A 20,050-nucleotide genomic window follows, 5' to 3' on the forward strand; every position below is an offset into this window, starting at 1 on the left:
ACCTAATGGGATGTCTTTGTTAGTTGTCTCCAAAACAGGGTGTCTGTTTTGGACCTCAAAGTGTCCAAGACCTTTTGTCTGTTTTTTACCTCAAGGTGTTTGAAAGACAATAAAGGGGAATGCAGGAAGAATATGTTTTTGTACCATTAACAAATGAAATAAAATATGAGTTTTTAAAGTTGTGTTTCTTTCATCTTTATCTCATCCTTTTTAATTCCTATTTCTTATAAGTTTGATAATGTACATAATATGTTATTACAGTGGTACATCTATATAACTTGTTTGTAATAAATATGCATATATTGAGAGATTGTGCTTAACCTTTTTTTTACTTGAGTTGCATGATCAATGAAGTTTGGAGATCTGTGTCACATTGGAACAGTCCTGCACTGGACATTTGTCTGATCAGCTGCAAAGCATGAGCCTTGGTACAGATTGGGACTCCTCATGTGACCAGACTCAAATGGCACTATTGAAACAGGTTACTTGTTTTTTCCATTATGGAAAATTAATCCAACAGGGACAGATCAGACTGCTAATATAGAGACAACATATTGCTTCCCTCACACACATCTCCATCTTCTTGGATAGTACTTATTTCTTAGTATTTTAAGAAATTCTTTGAAGTTTTCCTATCTTTAAAGGGAAGTTACAAATACATTGGAATTTCAGTGTTGCAAACCATGTGTCAGTTCTGGAAAAAATGCCTCTGATGGTGACTCCAGCATTTGTGATGCAAGGTGAGTGAAACAGCCATACGGTGCTCCATGAGTAACAGAAAAAGGGTTTTGAGCTGGAATATTTTAGCAAATATTCTAAAATAGCTTTGTTAGTGATTAAAATAAAAGAAAATAAGAAGTAAGTGTAATAGTATAACAGATTTTTGTATTGGCATCCTACAGCAGAAATGCATTCAGTAAGAAGAGACTGAAGAAATTCAATGTACTTTAAAAAATCAGGTAAGACAATAATTGATTTATTTATAATTTATAAAGTCATTAGGAGCAAAATTAACTCTTTCCACTGTTTGTTTGACTGACAGGAATATTTGATTTGTGGTAGTATTTTCTCAATATTTGTAGTTTGAAAAAATTGAGTTTGTCTAGACTGAAGAAGAAGAATGTTTGGAGGCCTTAGGCAGGAAAGAACTCATTATATCTGTTCAGGGTGAGTTAAACAGGAGTTCCAGGCTTCTAAATGAATAAGAGTCACATCTGGAAAGTTTTTTTTCTTTTTTTCTTTTTTAAAGGTGGCATCTGAACAAATTGCCTGAAAAATTTATGCTCCCCATCATTCTGTCTAAGAAAATGTTAGATAAACATTTAATGTCAGAAATTGTGATTCTGCCATAGGGAAAGGATATGAAGAAATAAGAACCCGTCCAGCCCTATTTGTTTTGTGATTGTTTCTTAATATTGTTTTGAGTTATACAGGGCTAAATCTGGGTTTTGGTCTACCTTTGCTCCATCTCTCAGTGAAACAAATTCCAGAAGGATAAACCCCTGTACCCCCAAAAAATACTTTACCCAAAGTCCAACGGATTGTAAGTGATGTGGTTTTATTTTTCTGTATTGATTGTGTAATTTTGTAAAGCTGTACTGTAACAAGCCACATTTTCTTAAAAATGTCTGTATGAAATTCAGGCTTGACCATTGTTAAATAAAGCTGTGAAAGAATCCCTGTCTAAGGCAATAGCTCTTTTCTGAAAACAGGGTTTCATTGTTATATCTACTGATCTAGTTAATTTATTTTGCTAACTATGTATTTTGCTCTTGCTCAATTGTGAAATTCTACTTGTGTTTTATGATGCCAAGTACTTTACATATATAAATCCATCTCAGAAAAAGGCTGAGGTTTTCAGAACTGCTTCTGTAATTTAAGAGGAGCCTGAGTCAGATTTTGTCTTCTGAAGTCACTTAGGCTTCATAAAGAAATATTATCCTCATTGTCTCTTTCCAAAGACCTGCTAGTGTTAAACGTGGGCAAGGTTCCCGCAACAGAGGAAGTGAGCAGGATGAGGAGTGTGTGACAACAAAACCCAAAACTCAGAGAGCTGCTCAGTTTATTCTGCTTGTTCTTCACAAGTCTGCTGCAGGGAGAGAGGCTGTTCTTGTCCTCCTGCCTGCATATGAATTCAACAAGCTGCTGAGAGGGAAAGTCAAATTGGGGTGACGAGAACAAGGGAAGATTGGTGAGATGTGGATGCTGGAGGGACAGAGGAGTACAGGGAGATAACCTGTACAGGTGGTGATTCACCATGGTCAGCTGGTTAATGTGGGGAGTGAATTGATTTTTCTGTGGAAAGCTTTCACTGCCCTGGAAGACATATATGACTTTATGAAGACATTATTGGATTAACAGTCACTGCATGTAGAGCTTATGAATACTCAGGTTGACAACACACAGAGCTTCTCAAGGATTTCAGATAAAGAAATTTATTATAACTAGGCAAAAGGTTCAGTACAGAAGTGGGTTTGTGTTTAGCTGTTTTTCTTGTGAAAGAGTTAATGTGAAAAAGTCTGGTTTCTGTCTTCACTCCACTGTTTTCCTTACAGGACAGTTACTTGACAATTTAGGATAAATCCCAAGGAGACAGTGAAAAAGTCCAATGGTTTTCACTGGTTTTTATATGACTTTTTTTAGAAGGATAGCATAGCATGTTATTTAAGGAAATTGACACCTGTAAAAACTCCCATTAAAGGACTAAAGGAGATCCTGGAGTCTTATAGATTTTGTCCTCCGTTTCTGTTTGGTATGATGCCAGAACTAGTGAGTTCACATCATAGCCTATACTTATACCTCTCTGGTGAAAGGGTAAATCCTAATGAGAAATGTCAAAAATACTTCCTTTTCTGTTCAGCTGTGCTCTTTTGCTCATGTGCTTGCATCTTTATGTGCACACAGAGTAGCTGTATTATGGGGATTTTTTCCCCTCAGTTTTGTGCCCTGTTTTTTATTTAGGAAATTACTGGAACCTGTAAAACCAGGTATGTTCACTAATTACAGTAGCTAAAACATGAGCAAAAGAGCATCCTCTATTTTCAGTGTTCCATAAGGATGTCACAGCCACTGTGGGCTGCTCCACAGGAGCAAGGCGGGAGCCAGGAGTGGCCATGAGGTTGGCAGGGCCATTCCCTCCTGTGGCAGGTCAATCCATCAGTAAGGGAGCAGGGATAAGACAGGGATGGTGCTCATGGCCAGCCCAGAGCCCTGCAACCACCTGGCAAGGCCCCAGTGATGGGGCAGGTGGGAAGCCCAGTGGGGGCAGTAGGTGGTGGCCAGCAGGTACAGGCTGGGCACAGACTCTGGGACAGCTCAGAAAGGGCCACGGCTGAGATCTGGGCATGGATGGAGTTCCCAAGAAAATGGGAGCTTTAAAGTTACTTCAGTGATACTTCTGGCCCTTTCTGCCCTGACTTTTCCAGCAGTGTGAACCCAGCCAGAAACAGGGGCAGCACCCCCAGCCTGGGAGAATGGGGGCTCAGCAGCAAAGCTGGACTGAATTTTTCTTGTGTCACTGAGAAATGCTGTTGTATTATCTGGACAGTTTTCTTGGAATCATACTGCATTATCAGCAAAGTCTCTGGGTTGCACACAGGGCTCTCTGTGTCCTGGAGCATGAAGCCAGTAGTGTGAAAAAGCTTTAGGGTCCAGCAGGGGCCAGTGTGGCCATGGCCAGAGGAGCCTGTACTGGGGGCAGAGGCTGCAAGGTGTTTGTGCAGCAGACAGGGGGCATACTCAGTAAAATCCTTGAGGGTTTGAAGCTTTCAGAAGCATCAAGCTCCTGGAGGAAGGGCACCACCCAAGGTGTGTTTCCTCAGAGGAAATGTAATTTCTTAGAATCTTTGGTTTGTGAGAAATGAAGGGAAAAAGGAGTATCACTGTGTGTATAGTTTTGTTCTGACTCAGACCAAACCCAAAGTTTAAGAGCACCTGAACTTCCCAGAAACTCAGAACCCTTTCTGATTATCTCTGGAAGAAGGCTTGCTCCACTCACCATTTTGTTCTTTAGAACAAAAAAAATTGATTTCTGCACAAGTCCTTTTCAAGAAGCACATTGTTCTCTTGTGATTGTAAATGAACTTTACAGCACAGAATATATATATTAAAGAAAAATACTTTCACAGTAGAGAAAAGAGAGGACTCTAAAGCTATAATGAGGCAGGAAAAAATGGAGCAGGTAAAAGCCTTGAATGCTGAGATCACCCTTATTTACATTTACTTCATACAGCCACAAAGATAATGACTTTTTTTTATTGTGGTATGGACTTACTGGTATCAGGAAGGGATAAAAGCAGACAGTTTTAAAATCATTCTCTTCAGACAGCAGTTAGACCATAACAGAAATGTGACGATAATAGTGTGGCTCATACATATTTCAATACAAAGTTTCAATGTGCTACCTGATACTTCAGTGTGAAAAAATACTGCTATGGATATAACAGTCATGAACATGCAAATGAGCTTCATATCACTTGTTTTAGATGTTAAAGTCTCTTTCCAGGCAGTGATGTAGCTCATGTTACACTCAGGTAAAAGATCTAATATGAACAATGCACGGCTTTTCAGTTTCTTATCAGAGAAGCTTTTTGGTTTTTTATTGATTTATGCCTACCCCACCATACACAGGCAAGTGTAGGGTGTTATTTGGATGAAATCTTTCATGGAGAAGCAGCTGCATTGCCAAAACCACATTAATATAAAAGTCCTAATGGATTCCAGGAACTGGTCGGTATAGTCTGTCTGACCCTTCCTAAGTGGCTTCTACTTCAGGCAGTTTGCCACAGGGATGAGGTTCTAGCCTCACCTGGATACAACAAATTAAAAATTAACATCTTCTTGTTCCTCATGATATGCTACAGGGAGGAAACAGAACTTTGTTGACAGTGTAAGTGCACTCTCATTTATGGATTAAGACTGTGGCCATGCCATAACATGAAAGCCAATAGATTTGACCTTTTATGCCCTCATGTTCAAATGTACAGTAGAAACTACCATAAAATCTTCATGAGGCCAAAGCATTGACATGAAAAGGCTTTAGGCACTGTCTCTGAGTCAGAGGAAAAATGTCCTTTTCTTCAGAGATGTTTTGGGTATTTTTTTACTGTTACTAGAACAGTCAAATGGGAATGAGCTTTCAATTACAACACTCCACTTGGGGCTCAGAAACCAAAAAATTCAGTCATACAACAAAGCCATGGCATTAAACATGTTCTTCCTGCCCTGCTTTGGCACAATTCCCTGGAAGTGAACAGGGGTTTTCAGCAGGTGCCACTGCCCCAGCCTCAGGAATCCAAAACTGAGTCAGCAGCACCTCTTGCTATGACCCTGCTCAACCCAAGGCAGATCTCCGACCTACTGAGATAAGCATGTTGCCTCTCTGTCCTCAAGTCTCAGGTACCTTCATCCAAGGATCTCCTCTGATGTGGAGCCAAGCCAGCTGCACTGAGCCCTGGGCCCAGTAGTGTCCCAGGAGTTCTGAGGTAGGTGCAGGGGTTTTGCTTTCGGCATCTGAAAACTCTTGTCACTCCTCAGCTGAGTATTCAGGGTCCTGCTTCAAAATACCTATGTTATGACAATGCTTTGTATGAGTGCTGATCCCTTGCAGCATTTGTGAATTGGACTGGCTCTCAGTGAAGTTGTTCTTTGAACAGTACTGAGCTTTGACAACTGTATTGTGGGCCATTGCTTCTTGGCCTTCAACATTCATCATAATTTTTTTTAAGGCTTTTTAAATTATACTTCAAGTCTGTCTGGATAAAACTATCAGGACTGTTCAGTTTTTTCCTCACTTCCTCTCATTTGTATCAAATCTCCAAATAACGCAAAGAACCCCCCTAAAATGAGATGCATTGAGAATCCCTTCCCACCTTCTGCCTGTACTTCAGTATTTATCTCTTGCCTTCAAAATCACCAGAATTTCCTATAGCTTGTGGCTCATCAGCCCTGAGGATCAGCTGCATCCAGAAAGGGATGATAGACACCTGGGAGGAATTAGTCAAATGGAAAGGAAGTCAAATGCTTGGTATAGATGAGTAAACAGTCCTATTGGGGAGTTCAGGAAGGAGATGGAAGGCCAAGGATTGAAGATAAGAGATGGAAGGCCAAGGATTGAAGATAACCTTTTTGGATTCTGAAAAAATATTGTTAGGATGGGGGAGAGGGAAGGAGAGGAAGAGAGGAAGGGCATGATAGTAAAAATTATTGTGTATACAAATGGAAGAAAGAGAGAGTATTACTGGATGCCAGAGCTCACCACCTCCTACTCTGGCACTGCAGATAAACATATTTCCATCCCAAACTGTATTCTGTCAGTCTTGATATTTGCTGACCAAAACCCAAAACTTTTCCATTATTGTAACACCAATGTTCCTGCTCATGGCTGATAAGCCCAAGCTTTTCAACTCTGAATCATCAACCAAAACATTTGTCTGAGGACTGAATACATGCTCATGTATTCAGGGAACAGGGGAAAGAAAGTACACGGACATAGGGTCAAAAAGCTATTAATTATACCTATAGTTTCTTTCTTGTTTTTTCCTTCAAGATTACTTTACATTGTTTGTTGAAAAATAGAATACAACTCCAAAGAGCAGAAACAGATTTGCAAGAATTATTTGAGTTGGTTTCTGCTCAAAAAAACCCAAAAGCAAACAAACAAACAAAAAAACACCAGAAAAACAACCAAAAAAAACCCCAAACAAAATTAAAACAATAACCAAACCAAACCAAAAGACCCCTCATATTTCTAGAGTTTGGAGGATCCAAGGTCCTGCTGGAGGTACGTGCTAAACCAGGGATGGCGACTCCTGTTGTCATGGCACCACCTGGTGGGACCTACTCGTCCCTGCAGTTTCCAAATCCCTCACATGTGATGGCAATTCCCCGGCAGGTTTTTTCCATTTTGCCCACGGCTGTCTTTCAGTGGAGCCCAGATAAACCCGCAGCCCAGTCCATGATGGGGCACAGGCGTAGCCAGGTCTTCAAAACTTTGTCCCATCATCACGCTCTTCTCCAGGTTTCAAAAGTCAAGTCAGGTGTACTCCAGGCTCGTCCCCTTGCAAATTGAGTCTAATTTATTTGTAGATACTGAGCCAAAACTGCATGTAGTCTTGTGTGCAGACACAAAAGAAATGGGGCTGGGAGTGCAATAATGAAGCTCCTCTAATGAGCAGCATCAACAAAACCTGTTTTTTTAGCGTGTATGATTGACATTAGTAGTCTTTTGCATCCATAGAGGCAAGTAGAGCAAGGTAGCCTAGAAAAAGGCATCCTCTGACTGAGGTCAAAGGAAGAAGAGGAATTTGGGTATGTACTTAAAGAGCAGGCTTTCTCACAGTGTTTGTGCAGGGAGAGGGTGGTTTTCATGCTATACAATTTGGGATTTCAAGCTAATTCTAAAAGTGTCGTTTAATGAGTGCTCTCTTTCCTTTTGGTTTTTCCTGTTGTTCTGGAAACATTTAGCTTGCAGTCTGTATCTCTGTGCTGCAGCTGCCACAATATCCGTCAGAGAAAGATTCTCCTACATCTTGCAACAGCAGCATGATGCGTCAGTGCAGCTGTCTGGGGTTATTCCACCAGCGCATATTCCAAACTGTTGATGATGCTGGATTTTTTCATTTCACTGGGAGGAAGTCTTTTGTGGATAAATGAAACTGGTTAAGGTTCAGCTCCATATCAGATTTTTTTTTTAATTTCAATAATTGGTTATTTTTTAATTATGACTTGAACTTTCTTCTTCATCCATTTTTTGCTCTTAAGAGAAAGTTTTCCATCCCCATAGTTGCAGGAAAAGGTTTCAAAATATGGATCTCAGTGAATGACAACCCATAAAGTAATTATTTAAGAAATAAATAATAAATAAAAAAATTTTTAAAACCATTTCTTACTACTTATCACATCTAGGATTTCTAGATGCATGAAGCTGGCAGTAGGACTTCCAAGTAAAAGTGTGAAGGAATAAAAAAGCATTACTTTCTGGTCCCATTCTCTATTTGAAAGATCTCCACACATAGCTAGCAATATTATAGATTAATCTGCTAGAGCATCATTACACCAACTGGTACTAACTCAGATTCTTTTTCTAATGTGTACACCCACAAAAATGTCATAGTTATATCACTTTATGAGAAATGGGGATGGGGGAGAGAAAATCATTTCTATACTTGTCTGTTATCAGATTTCATCTAAGCTTTAGTCTAAAGTAGTTTAGTTTTATAGACTGAGTATATCAAGGCTTATTTTGGGAACCTACATCCTGAATATATACTCAGCAATGGCTTTAATGAGTTTAACTCATTAAAAAACCTATGAGCTAAAACTTGTCTTTCTGGAGTAAGTCATGGAGGATGGGATTCAGCTCATGTGAATTAAATAGTCTAAAATGCAAGAGTGTGGGTAATTCCTGGCAACTGGGGAGTGATAGACACTCCTATCTAGGAAAGAGATTTAATTTCTTGCCGAGGAGGAAGCGAGGGAGAGGGGAAGAGGAGGGAGGCAGGTCCCTACTGGTGATCAAAGTTTTCTAGTTTCTGTTGCATCTGACAGTCAGAGCAGGGCCCAGACAGGCTCATGAAGACATCCCAGGCTCTCCAAGTCACAGTCTCAGCCACTCTGAGAGAGGCACACTTCAGTTTGGCTTTGGGTTCATGGGGCAGCAGTTTGAAAATATAATCTGTGGGACAGAGCCCCACATTGCATCCAGTCCAGAGCCTGCTGAAGGGGTAAAAGCTGGGGAGAGTGGGGGTAAAAAGCAAAGATTTGGAAGTCAGCTAACTTGAGTTTCCTGAAGCAGCTGACAACAGAGGAACATTGCAGACACTTGGAGTAGCATCTGGCTTGGCCATCCCTCCTGCTGTGTCCCTTCCCTTCCCTGGGACAGCAGCTGTTTGCTCCTGCCTTGTTCTGGCAGGAACAGGAGGATTAGCGAAAGGGGAGCACAGTTCATCTCAAAAGTGGGGAGCCAGGAAGTTCTGCACAGGAGGATCTTGCAGCAGGTTGGAGCAAAGTTTAAGGATTGGATGTTCATGAAGGTCCATGCTCCTGTATGGGTGTCAGTTGAGGCTTCTACATGTGTGATTAGCCTACCAAATAATTAAATTTAAATGTATTCAGCGTAGCTCAGTGAGCTGCAATTAGTGATGCACTATCCTTATTTTTGATCCTGTTTGCTCATATTTTTTCTCCTTTATAAATCGGTATTCCCTAATGCTTCATCAGTAGGAAATGCAAACTAAATGTGTCATAAAATTGCTGATTTCAAAAACACATTTCATTTTTCTCCATTGTTACAAAAAACAATAGATGGAGCTGAAACCTGCAGGAAGTATGTCTTATCATCCATGGCCATGGGCTTGTTGAAGACTCAGCCTCTCACATTTGAGGTATGTTTCTAAGAACAGAGGTTACAAACAGATCACTACATGTGTTAATAAAAGCTAAGGCAGCCACTCATATCTGTGTGTGGAAGGTCAGTAATGTCCCCACATCTGAGCCGAAGCAGGAGAAATCTGCAAGATAGAAAATCCAGGACAAATTAGGTCACACTGTGGGAACTGGGGCAACACAAAATATTTTGCTCTTCTGGAAGCTTACATGTAATCAGAGATTTGAAAATCTAGCTTCCACTGCAAGTTCAAAAATCAAAAGCTTTAAATTTCCATCAAGGCCTTAAATTAACATTAAAGATACTTCAACATTAGATGTAGAAAAAGAAATCAAACCTGAGAAATGTTTTTTTAGATCTTAACCTTTTCACAAAGCCATAGAGCCCGACTACATAAAAAACCAAGAATTTATTGATTATTTTCTTTTCTGCTTATCTCATTTGGCTTCTAGCTGCTTCTTAGGAGTTTGTTCAGTGCTGAACTGGTCAATGAGAACCAAAGAAAATGCTGCTGTAGATGTTTTTGGACTGAATTTTTGTTCCCAGTAAGCCAAAGAGGCTTGTTTTTCTGCCACTGGATCCAGCATCCCCAAAGGTGTCCAGATCATGTAAGAGAAGAGTGGCTCATAGTGGGCCAGCAGGTTGGCCATCTTAACTGGCATAGCTATTGCTGCACCCCACGTCTCCATTAGAGCTACAAAAATGTGTTGAACAAGCCAATTAACCTCAGCCTCTCCCCTCAGGACCCTTCTCCATTTTCATTGCCCCTCCTTGGAACACTTTATGATGGCTTTATATCTTTCTTGTATTGTGGTACCCAACAATTAGTTGAGGACTTAGCGATTGTGGCTTCAGGAGCTCAGCATCATGGCAGAAGACACCAGGAAGCCACCATCACCTGTCTTCTCTCATGCTGGCCCAAGACTTCCTCTACACCTCACTAACCTTGCAGCAGCAGGAGCTGTGGCAAGGGAAAATTAGAATTTCTGAGGTGGTAAGTGGGACTTTTTAAGAGGATGGACCGAAAATGGAGGAGACCCAGGGAGGGATGGAGGGACCTTCCCTGAATTCACATAGGGATGGTGCTTTTCAATCTCCAAATTCCTCTCACCTCTCTCCTCCAGTTTCTGTTGTGGCAGACTGTGGGGTGAGAAGCAGCAAGCAGTGACCCCTGCCCACCTTCACAGGGGTGATGGGAATCCCAGGAAAATGAGCAGCTGGGTGGTGTAAGAGCAGACGTTTCCTTTAGGCTGATTGCCCATCTCTGTTCTTTAGAATGACACCTCAAGCACAGAGCAAGGCAGGTGCCACAAAGCTATTCCCAGCACAGTGTTAGCATGTGCTTCCCCACCAGAGAAAGAAGGAATACCTTGACTGGGGCTGAGAACATACATTAAAGGAAATATTCAACTGGTGGAACAGCTACTCAGAATGCCTGTGGAGAACATACTCTTGTGATACATTATGTACCAATACCTAAATTGCTATTACAACTAGGGGACATCCTAAATACTGCAGAAAATAACTGTTAAAAATATTTATGGATGAAAATGTATATTCTTTTCTGAGATGAAAATAAAGAAGTGAAAAGGTTTCTGATCTGTAAGGGCGCTTGTTCCTTAAAAATATATATGATATATAAATTTTAAAAAATAATGTGTTTCTTCTTTACTCATTTGGCTTTCTTCCATTAAAAAAAAAAAAAAGGGCCTTCTTCTTTCATTTTGTAAAGCAATTTGAGTAGAGATCACCAAATCCATCCTACAACTGTGGCAGCATTAAGTGCCAAAACAGAGGAGATGCCTAAGACCAAAAGCTGCACACTGCCCTGTCAGTCCTCTGTCTGCTCATTCTCGTGCCAGTCCAGGCTGCTGGCAGGAATCCTGTAGCTGCCTGATGGCTTGGGCTCCCTTTGTGAAACTCCCCCATAAACTGAGCAGCAGCCCTTTGTTTTACAGCACAAGTGCCTGCATTGCCTGCTGTTCTCAGCAAAGAGCCAGCTCCTCAGCCCTGCTCTCAGTTACCCTGCAATTGTTGCTTTCTGCAGAAGGAGGTGATGCTCCAGCTCAGGCTGCACGCAGAAGCCTCAGGCACTGCCTGAGTGCCTTGACATTGCAACCATTTGAGGTGTTAAAATCTGCTACTTTTGGTGTGCACCTTCTCCAACTCATTAATTTAGGAAGACACATCACACTTTTCAGTGCAGGAATGACAGACAACCGCTAACTGATCCATTTGTTTCCCTGACCTACATTTTCCTTAAGAAACACTGCTTACATTAGAGATGCTGCTTTGGCTCACGTGTCTCTTCCTGCTCACTAGCAATGGCATCACAATTATTCAAAAACTTCTTACTAAAAACTTTTCACTTCCTCTTGTACACGGTTCAGGGAAACTAAAAAGCACACTGGTGCTTTCAACTTTGTATTGTGTAGGATTTTTATGATGTGCTATATGCCTGAAACAGTGATAACAATAATCCAGTTAGCCTATATTACCAAACTGAAGAGTTTGTTTGGGGTCATATAAGCTTTTGTTGGCATTAAACAGTCTCCACTTTGATCCTGTTGTTATTGTGCTGCAAAGAGTTTCAATGAAAGGCATAAATGAAGATACATTGCTGAGACATGCATTGGAAATGAAGATATGCTGAGAACTTCCTGAGAAAAGAATTGCAGAACTGAAAATGCATGTAATCTGGAATAGATGCCCATTTCATAATTTTTTGGGAACCTGAAAAGACTGCTGTTTTAGACAGCAAACTGCTCTCTGCCACAACAATTGCAACGTCTTTGGAAGACAATTACCATCACAAAATAGCTCAGTATGAATAGCTCAGTATGATCTTTCTTGGCATCAGCACACTCCAGCATATGAATGTCTATGAATTAGAAATGCAAGGTGTACATTAATGCAGGGGCTGTGCACCCTGTTGGGCTACACTTCCTGGGCTTAAAAACATTTTTCCAAAGCTTCTTTCCCTTTTGCATTCCTAAAGGAAATGACTCAAGACAATACAATAAACATTCAGTCAGGGAGCAAAGAAATATCTGGACTGAGAGCAAAATACATTGTTGCCTGGGTCAAGGGTAAGTGCAGATGAGTTGACAGACCCTGCAGTTAAAAACTGAATGGCAGAAGAATCCACAGATTATCTTCAATCTGTCTACGTAAATTTAGTTTCCTCCCTGCCATCAGTGTTTGTGCTGTTGATCATTGAGTGTTAACACATTGCACACATTTCCTAATGGTGTTTGTGCGTTATCAGCCATTTCCGGGCACGGTCCGTCATGTTACATACCCCCAAATCTCTGAAGGGTAAGGCAAAGCACAGCAGAAAATCAGCCTGGTGTTCTGCACCTCTCCTCCCTCCAGGCACTGGCCTTGCTGCCCAAGGTTTACTCCCAGGTCCATGTCTGCTGCCAGGGAGCCTCAGCCACAAGTGCAGCTCCATAGGGCTGTAACTGTGCCCTAAGGGAGCCTGAGCTGAGCTGAGCTGCAGACAGAGCACTGTGGCTGTCCAAGCCAGCAGCTTTGCAGGTGGGGCTGCCACTCCTCTGGAAACCTGCAGCTGAAAGGACACCTGCCACAGCAACACCTGCCACAGCAACACCTGCCACAGCAACATGGGTCACAGCAACACCTGCCACAGCAACATGGGTCTCAGCAACACCTGCCACAGCAACACCTGTCACAGCAAGCACCCCAGACAGCTCCTGCCCACCCGCCCAGGCACTCCTATAAAACCTTCCTGACCCATGCTGCTTACTTCCTCCCTTCTCTCCCCTCCCCACTGCCCTTCCAACACAAGAGCCATAAGCAAGCAGGCTTTTGCCTGAGTCACCTCAAAGTGCGTGCCCTGCCCTGAATGGAAGAATTCTGAATGAACAGCTTTGCAAGCAAAGGCAATGAGGATGTCGGGAGCGAGGCTGTAGCCCCGTAAGGATGTCAGGAATACTGGAATCATTCCAGGAGCTGCCATTTACTTGCACCTTAGCAGTGCTGGGAACATAATTTGACCCTCGCTTTTTTTTTGTGTGATGGTCTCAGGAGTAATTACAAGAATAAAGGTACAAGACTGATGTATTTATCATCGGAAGTAGAATCCAGGTTTCTGATTAAAAACTTCAATACAGAGCCCTTTGGAAATATGCACGACCTGACCTCCCCCTCTCACACCCCCTATTCCCTTTTTGCAAGAAAAAACTGAATTTTTTGTATCTTGCTGAAACGATTTTTTAGCAAATGTATGTCTGGAAAAATCAAGAGCTTTTCTGAGTGTAATAGCCATACAATAAATAATTAATGAGCAGTAAGATCATCTGGGGTTTTTTTTATATTTTCCTCTTTTTCTTAAAAAGAATGGGTAAAAACAGACTTCTTTTGAGACACCTTTAAGCAATGGTACATGGTAATTTAAGAAATTGGGTGGAGTACTTCCTTCCTGTAATCTGTTTGTAATGCGTGAGAAGTTAGAGACAAATAGGATGTCTTATGCAACGTCTGAAAAACAACCTTTTAACAGTTAAAAAAAAAAAAAGGCTTTCCAATCTCCCTGTTGGGCCTAATCCTGAGTCTTCTTAAGGAGCCAGGTGACAACCTGGTTCTTGGTAGATGGAATTGCTGGTGCTGTTCAGCTGGTAACTCCTTCACCTGTTATTTTCTCTTCTTGCTCAGTAGACAGGCTTGCTTCTTGACCACGTTGTCTTGGCCGTAAAATTAGATTTGACTTCAAGGTATTTCTGGTGGCAGACAAGGCTTGACAGCGTCTGCTTACCCAAACACATGTGAATACATTTTCCCAGCAGCTGTGGGATGCAAGATGGGGACAAAGGGGAAAAAAACACAACCAAAACCTGCAGGGATCTCACCATCCTGTATGCAACAGCCACAGCCTCCTTTTTCAACACCCTCCAATTGAGAGCAGATGGCTGCTCTGAATGATCTACTGGCCATATTTCAGTTTGTCACATGTACATCTGGGCAACAAATCAAAAAACACCTTCACTTTTCAAATAGATTTAAAAAAAAACCCAAAAACCAAAAAAAACAACACCAAACCCTGAAATACTTTAGTTGATAAAACAATAAGCAAAAAAACCCCAAAGCATTATAAGTTTTTTTTTTCAACTAAATATGATACTTTGCTTCCCTAGGTATTGACTTTTGCAGGAGCTGACCATTTTCCTGCTGGTTTTGTCCAGTGGTTACAAGGATCTAGGGGGATGGTCAGCCTGAGGAAAGGCTTTCCCACTTGCATGTCCTTCATTTTGGGTCGGACTAGGTGATCTTTAAAGGTCCCTTCCAACCCAAACCTTGTATTATATCCATGACCTTGGTTAATCAGGGAACAGGCAGACAGGAAGCATTGGTTTCCTGCCCACTAGCCACTAAAGTATCTGGTCTGGCTGCTGAGGTCTGACAGAAAACAAGTCTGGTGGGTAAGGGACCAAACAGCCTTGACAGTTGGGGGAGAAAAGTGCATCCCATTGTAAGAATCAGGTTTGAAGAACCTGGTTGTGCACAAGACTATGGGACCTGATGAGATGCATCCCAGAGTCCTGAGGGAATTGGCCATTGTCGTTGCCAAGCCACTCCATGATATACCAAAAGTCATGACAATCAGGTGAATTTCCTGGTGACTGGAAAAAGGGAAAACATTTTCCCCATCTTTAAAAAAGATAGAAAGGACTGTGGGAACTACAGGCCTGTGAGCCTTGCCTCTGTGCCTGGGAAGATCATGGAACAGATCCTCCCAGGATCTATGCTAAGACACATGGCACGGAGGATGGGGATGTGACTCAGGACAGTCTGCACAGCTTCACCAAAGGCAAGTTCTGCCTGAAGAACCAGGTGGCCTTCGTCAGGGGAGTGACTGCAGCAGTGGACAAGGGGAGAGATGCTGTCGGTCTGGACTTCTGTAAGGCCTTTGACATGGTCCCTTCCTACATCCTTTCTCTCTGAGCTGGAGAGTGAGGGACTCAAGAGGTGGATTGTCCAGAGGAGTAGGAATTGGTTGGATGAATTTGCCCAAAGCTGTGTCCCTAGTAACAGCTTTGACCAAAGCCTTGCCCATACTGATTTCAGTTGGTCAGTTCTAGGGTTTCAAGGCATGATCCCTGAATCTGAAACAAGAATATGTCTGCTTTGGTTGGCGTGGTTTTACCAGCATCTCCTGAGAATATGGGGCAGAGACCCAAGACAGAGTTCAGCTCTAGAGTAACACTCAATTCCTTCTACCATAAGAGTGTAGAGACACCATTGCTTTCTGCAGGACCACAGAAATTTGTCTCTTAAGCTAACCCCAACTTTGGGAGGGCTTCAGAGCAATGGGAGATGTGGTCATGTCTGCCTGCTCTTAGGGCTCAGCTCAAACAGGTGCCTGGAAAATGGTGACTATGACTACATTTTCTCCCAACCCAAGTTACCTTGGGTAAATTTCTCATCACTGTGCTTGTCTCTGTCTGAGGGAATGTTCCCTCTGTAAAATGCAGTGACCTGATAGACTAAGGTCATGGATCCTGCCTCCTTCCAACACTTCTCTCACAGAATTAACACCTGAGGTTCTCAGTACTGAGTCTGGGCCTTAGGCTGAAATTGAGATGCTTTTTTTTTAAAATGACAAATGACAAACAGAATTGGACTTTACACAACTGGAGGAAAAATACTTCCAATAACTAAACACTAGGTAAGAAGTTCTGATCCCTGCACTTTTTTTTCCCTCCTCCTTTACAATGACTGGAAAATTAAGGGAGACTCACTTATGTAGGGGTAACACTCTGAAATAAAAATAAGAGCAAAGGGAAGTCACTTTTAAAGGCTGACTGACTGACTATCAGGATTATCAAACTGAAATCTGTCTTGTATGGGTTAGTCAGACCAGCAGTCTGTCAGCAAACGTGCAATTTTCTGAACTATTTCAAAGGCAGTTAAAGGTTTTCTCAAAGCTGAGTCAATTCAAGCTAAGGCTCTAGCTGCTTCATGCTGTGCAGGTGGATTTATTCACACTGAGCTTTTGAACCATCACAATGGAGGCAGTGATCAAAATAGCAATCACAGAGTGATTAGAATCTTAAAAACACCACCATGGTGAGGATCAGAGATAAAAATCTCATTAATTTCTACTAGATCAAGAAACGTGTACTTTATTTTGTGCTGATTAAATTTTTAATTTCAGTCCAGAGGCAGTTTTTCATTTGGGTTTTTTTTTTTAAATGCTTTTAGGTGGTCTAGGGACAGCTAGATTCACAGGAGTGCTGTGAGCTACAGACCTGGAAACAGAGCTCTGGTGTTTCACAAAGTGGGGTTTCATTTCAGCTGCAGGAAACTGAGACACCTCTTGGTTCTCATTACAAGCATCACCTCCCTCCCAGGAGCAGCACCAGATCACAGACTTATTTTGCACTGAGAGAACTTCAATACTTTGTACAACATTGAACAGGAAAGACAAATGCTGCATCTGAACTTGCACTCTGATGCATGCCACAATGCATCTGATGAGCCTGGTTATTCCTGATTTGGTGGCTGTGCCCTCTACTTCATCTCACTTAAGAGCTTTTCCCCCTTTTCTCTGTTCCCTTGCTTCTCCACCCCATTACACATCACAGAGTATTAGCTCTCCTCTGCCATCTGTCATCACTCTCTCTCTATTCCTTCACAGATTTTTTCTCACCCCTTGCTTGCAATAAGGTCTCATTCACCTGAACCTTTGCTGCAAGAAAAACACATCTCAGGAGTCTGCTTTGGAGAATCCCTCCAGTTTTGCATAAAAACCAAGAGGAAAGCATGAGTGTATTTGGAGGGGGAGGAGATGTGGAGGCTCTGGAAGTCTTGAGACAGTTTGGTTCAGAGGTGTGACCAGGACACTCTTCTCAGTGCAAAAAGTAGGAAGTTTCCCTGGCTGTGGTAGAACAGATTTAGTTGGAGGGATCCTGGTCCCAAAAGCTCTGCAGTCCAGTGACTGAAATGCTCCCCCAGAGGATGGAAGGCCCATCTCAAACAAAGCAAAGACCCATATCATGTACTACTACCATTGCCACTCAGTTAGGCAGCAGCTCTCATTTCCTATGCCAGAAATTTCCTATGCTGAAATGAAAAGATATCAGTTTGAAAACACTGACGTGAAATCTTTCACTTTGAGTTTTTTTCCCATTCATTTGCTCTTGGTCAACATTACACAAACGTGCAGTTTGGGGGTTGAATAACTGACAGATTAAATGTTTTGATCCTTGAAGACTGTGACATTGGGCAAGGAGCCATGTCACAGCTCATGTGCAAGGAAGAACTGTTAGGTACATTTTCTTTCTCACCGTACCACCCCTCCATGGGCCTAGAACATCTGTAATGAATCTAACTAGAAGTAATTGGCCGAGATATCTGCTTATTCCTTAAGAACTGATAAGAATGTCTCCTTTCTGGAAAGCTCCACAGGTGATTTCATGTTAGCACTAAAATGAACAATCAGTCATAACTGAGGACTGGAATTTCTTCAGATGTGTAATGGCATCACAGCACACAGGTCAACAGCATTGGGGAAAAAGGAGTTTTGCCACCTGGACAATGAGCACCAAAGTCATGTATTCTGCCTGCCGTGTATTCTGTCTTTCCTATCACTCTTGGCATCACAACTCAGTTCTGAGTTCTGGGAGTGTGTGGATGTTACACAGATTGGAGATAGACTGGTTCTGAGTCAGGGGTCTCCTCATTCTTTTCACTGGTTGCCTGCCTGCCATTCATCCCTCAAAAAAGCTCACCTTGCTATGGGACAATTCATGCCATGGTCATCTCACCTGCCTAGAATGGACCAAGCACCTGAGCCCTGGAGATCTGCTCAAGACCTCCTGGTGCTGGATGACAGAGAAGCAGAAATTCTCAGAAAAATCTTCTCCTTTCCTTTATGTTTGCTATGATACAGGAGAGATTCCCCAGACCCTTTTCCCTCCTTCTCTGTTCTGCTTGTCTTCCTTCCACAGATCAGGGACTCCTTCCCTCAGTCTCCCTTGCTCCTGCCACTTCCATACGTCTTTACCCTTCTACCATCTTCTCACTCCCAAATCACAGAACTTCTCTTTGGAGGTTGCCTACTGTCACACTCCCATATCACTGTACTTACAGACCTCCCACCACCACCTATGCAAGCTGCTGATCTCTTTGTGTCCAGGTGCATCTAAAGCTGAGCTCCAACCAGAGCTGCACAGCTCAGCTCAAGCTGAGATGAGGAATCCCTTGGGAAGGTGGAATGACATCTTGCATCTCTCTTGTTTTCATGTCACAGCTAATGTTGTGCCATGTCCTCCCACTGTTAGACCTTCCTCTGCTTATGGAATGACAGACTAGGTCTATCAGAGAGACCCCAAAGCAGGTCCTGTATTTAGCCTGCAATTCTGCTTCCCTCCAGACCCTCCTCAGCTGCAGAAGAGAATCCAGTGTTTGCTTCCCTGGGAATAGCATTTCTGTTCATGAATGATAACATTCAGCCTTAGTGCAGCTCCCCAAAACCGTTTATTTTTCTCTTTTTATTATGCAAAAGGTTAATATGGCCTGAGGCTGGGTAGCCCTCAGAGCCCTGTGCAAATCAGATCCTCATCTGCATCTGCTTCCTCTGGGCTCCAGGAACCAGAGGCACATTCAGGTCAACCTCAAGGCTGTTGCAGATTGACTGTAGAGGAAGACCTCTGCACTGGAAAGATACTGAGAAGCTTTCTAACATAACTAAAAAAAAAAGTCTAAAATGCCACCAGACTAGTCTGAAATATCTTAAACAAAAGTCATGTCCCTGTCTCCCAGGAGAACAGAGAGCGCAGTTGAATTGCAGGTTTTTTACCAACAAAGAATCCCAAATACTCATAGACTGCTTGAAACAGCTCCAGGGAAGACTCTCAAAGTGAACTCCAGAATTCCTGCTGAGCTCAGTGAGAAGCTAAATGTGGACTCTACCCAAAGGAAACTCACCCATAAAAATTCACACTGTTTCTCATAATCATTCTGAAAGACATGACCAGTCTTTAGAGGGATGATTTCTTAGCACTTAATTGCTTTCTGAGGAAATTTTAGCATGGCCAAATGAACATCATCAAATTAATTACCTTGTAGAAGTATTATAGTTAATTATTAAAGAATTTTATTTTCATTATACTATGTTTTATCACAGTATATTGTACTGTAGCATTAATTAATAATATATTCATTGTAATACTCCAGGACTGTAGAATTTAATGGTTTCTTGCCAAAAGTACATGCTGGGTCTTTTCATTCTGAATTTCCCCAGTTTTAGAGAGGAAAGCTTCTTTAAAAATGGTAGTGAATTAGGAGTTGCAAAATATTAATTATTTGTAGCCTTAAGGATCAAAAAGTTGAAAATAAAAAGCTCTATTTCTAGCCTGCTATACTTGAACTAAAAGAAGATGTTTAAAAAAATAAGAACCAAAGAAGTAAATCAAAATTCATTTTTTGGAAGAGTTTTAGGGGGTTTGATTTAATGTATTTTGTACTCTTTGAGGCTATGAGACTGAACCTCCTTCCTGTTTACCTGTGGGCTCATGGTGAGAATACTGACAGTTGGTTTCAATTTTTTATATGTGGAAGTGAGAGGAGTTAAAGCAAGAACTTGAGTCTCTGTCCTGCAACCATCTTCACATTAAAATGCCCTGGTGTTTCTGCATATGA

This window comes from Serinus canaria, chromosome 1 (assembly GCF_022539315.1).
Source record: "Serinus canaria isolate serCan28SL12 chromosome 1, serCan2020, whole genome shotgun sequence".
In the NCBI taxonomy this organism is placed as follows: domain Eukaryota; kingdom Metazoa; phylum Chordata; class Aves; order Passeriformes; family Fringillidae; genus Serinus; species Serinus canaria.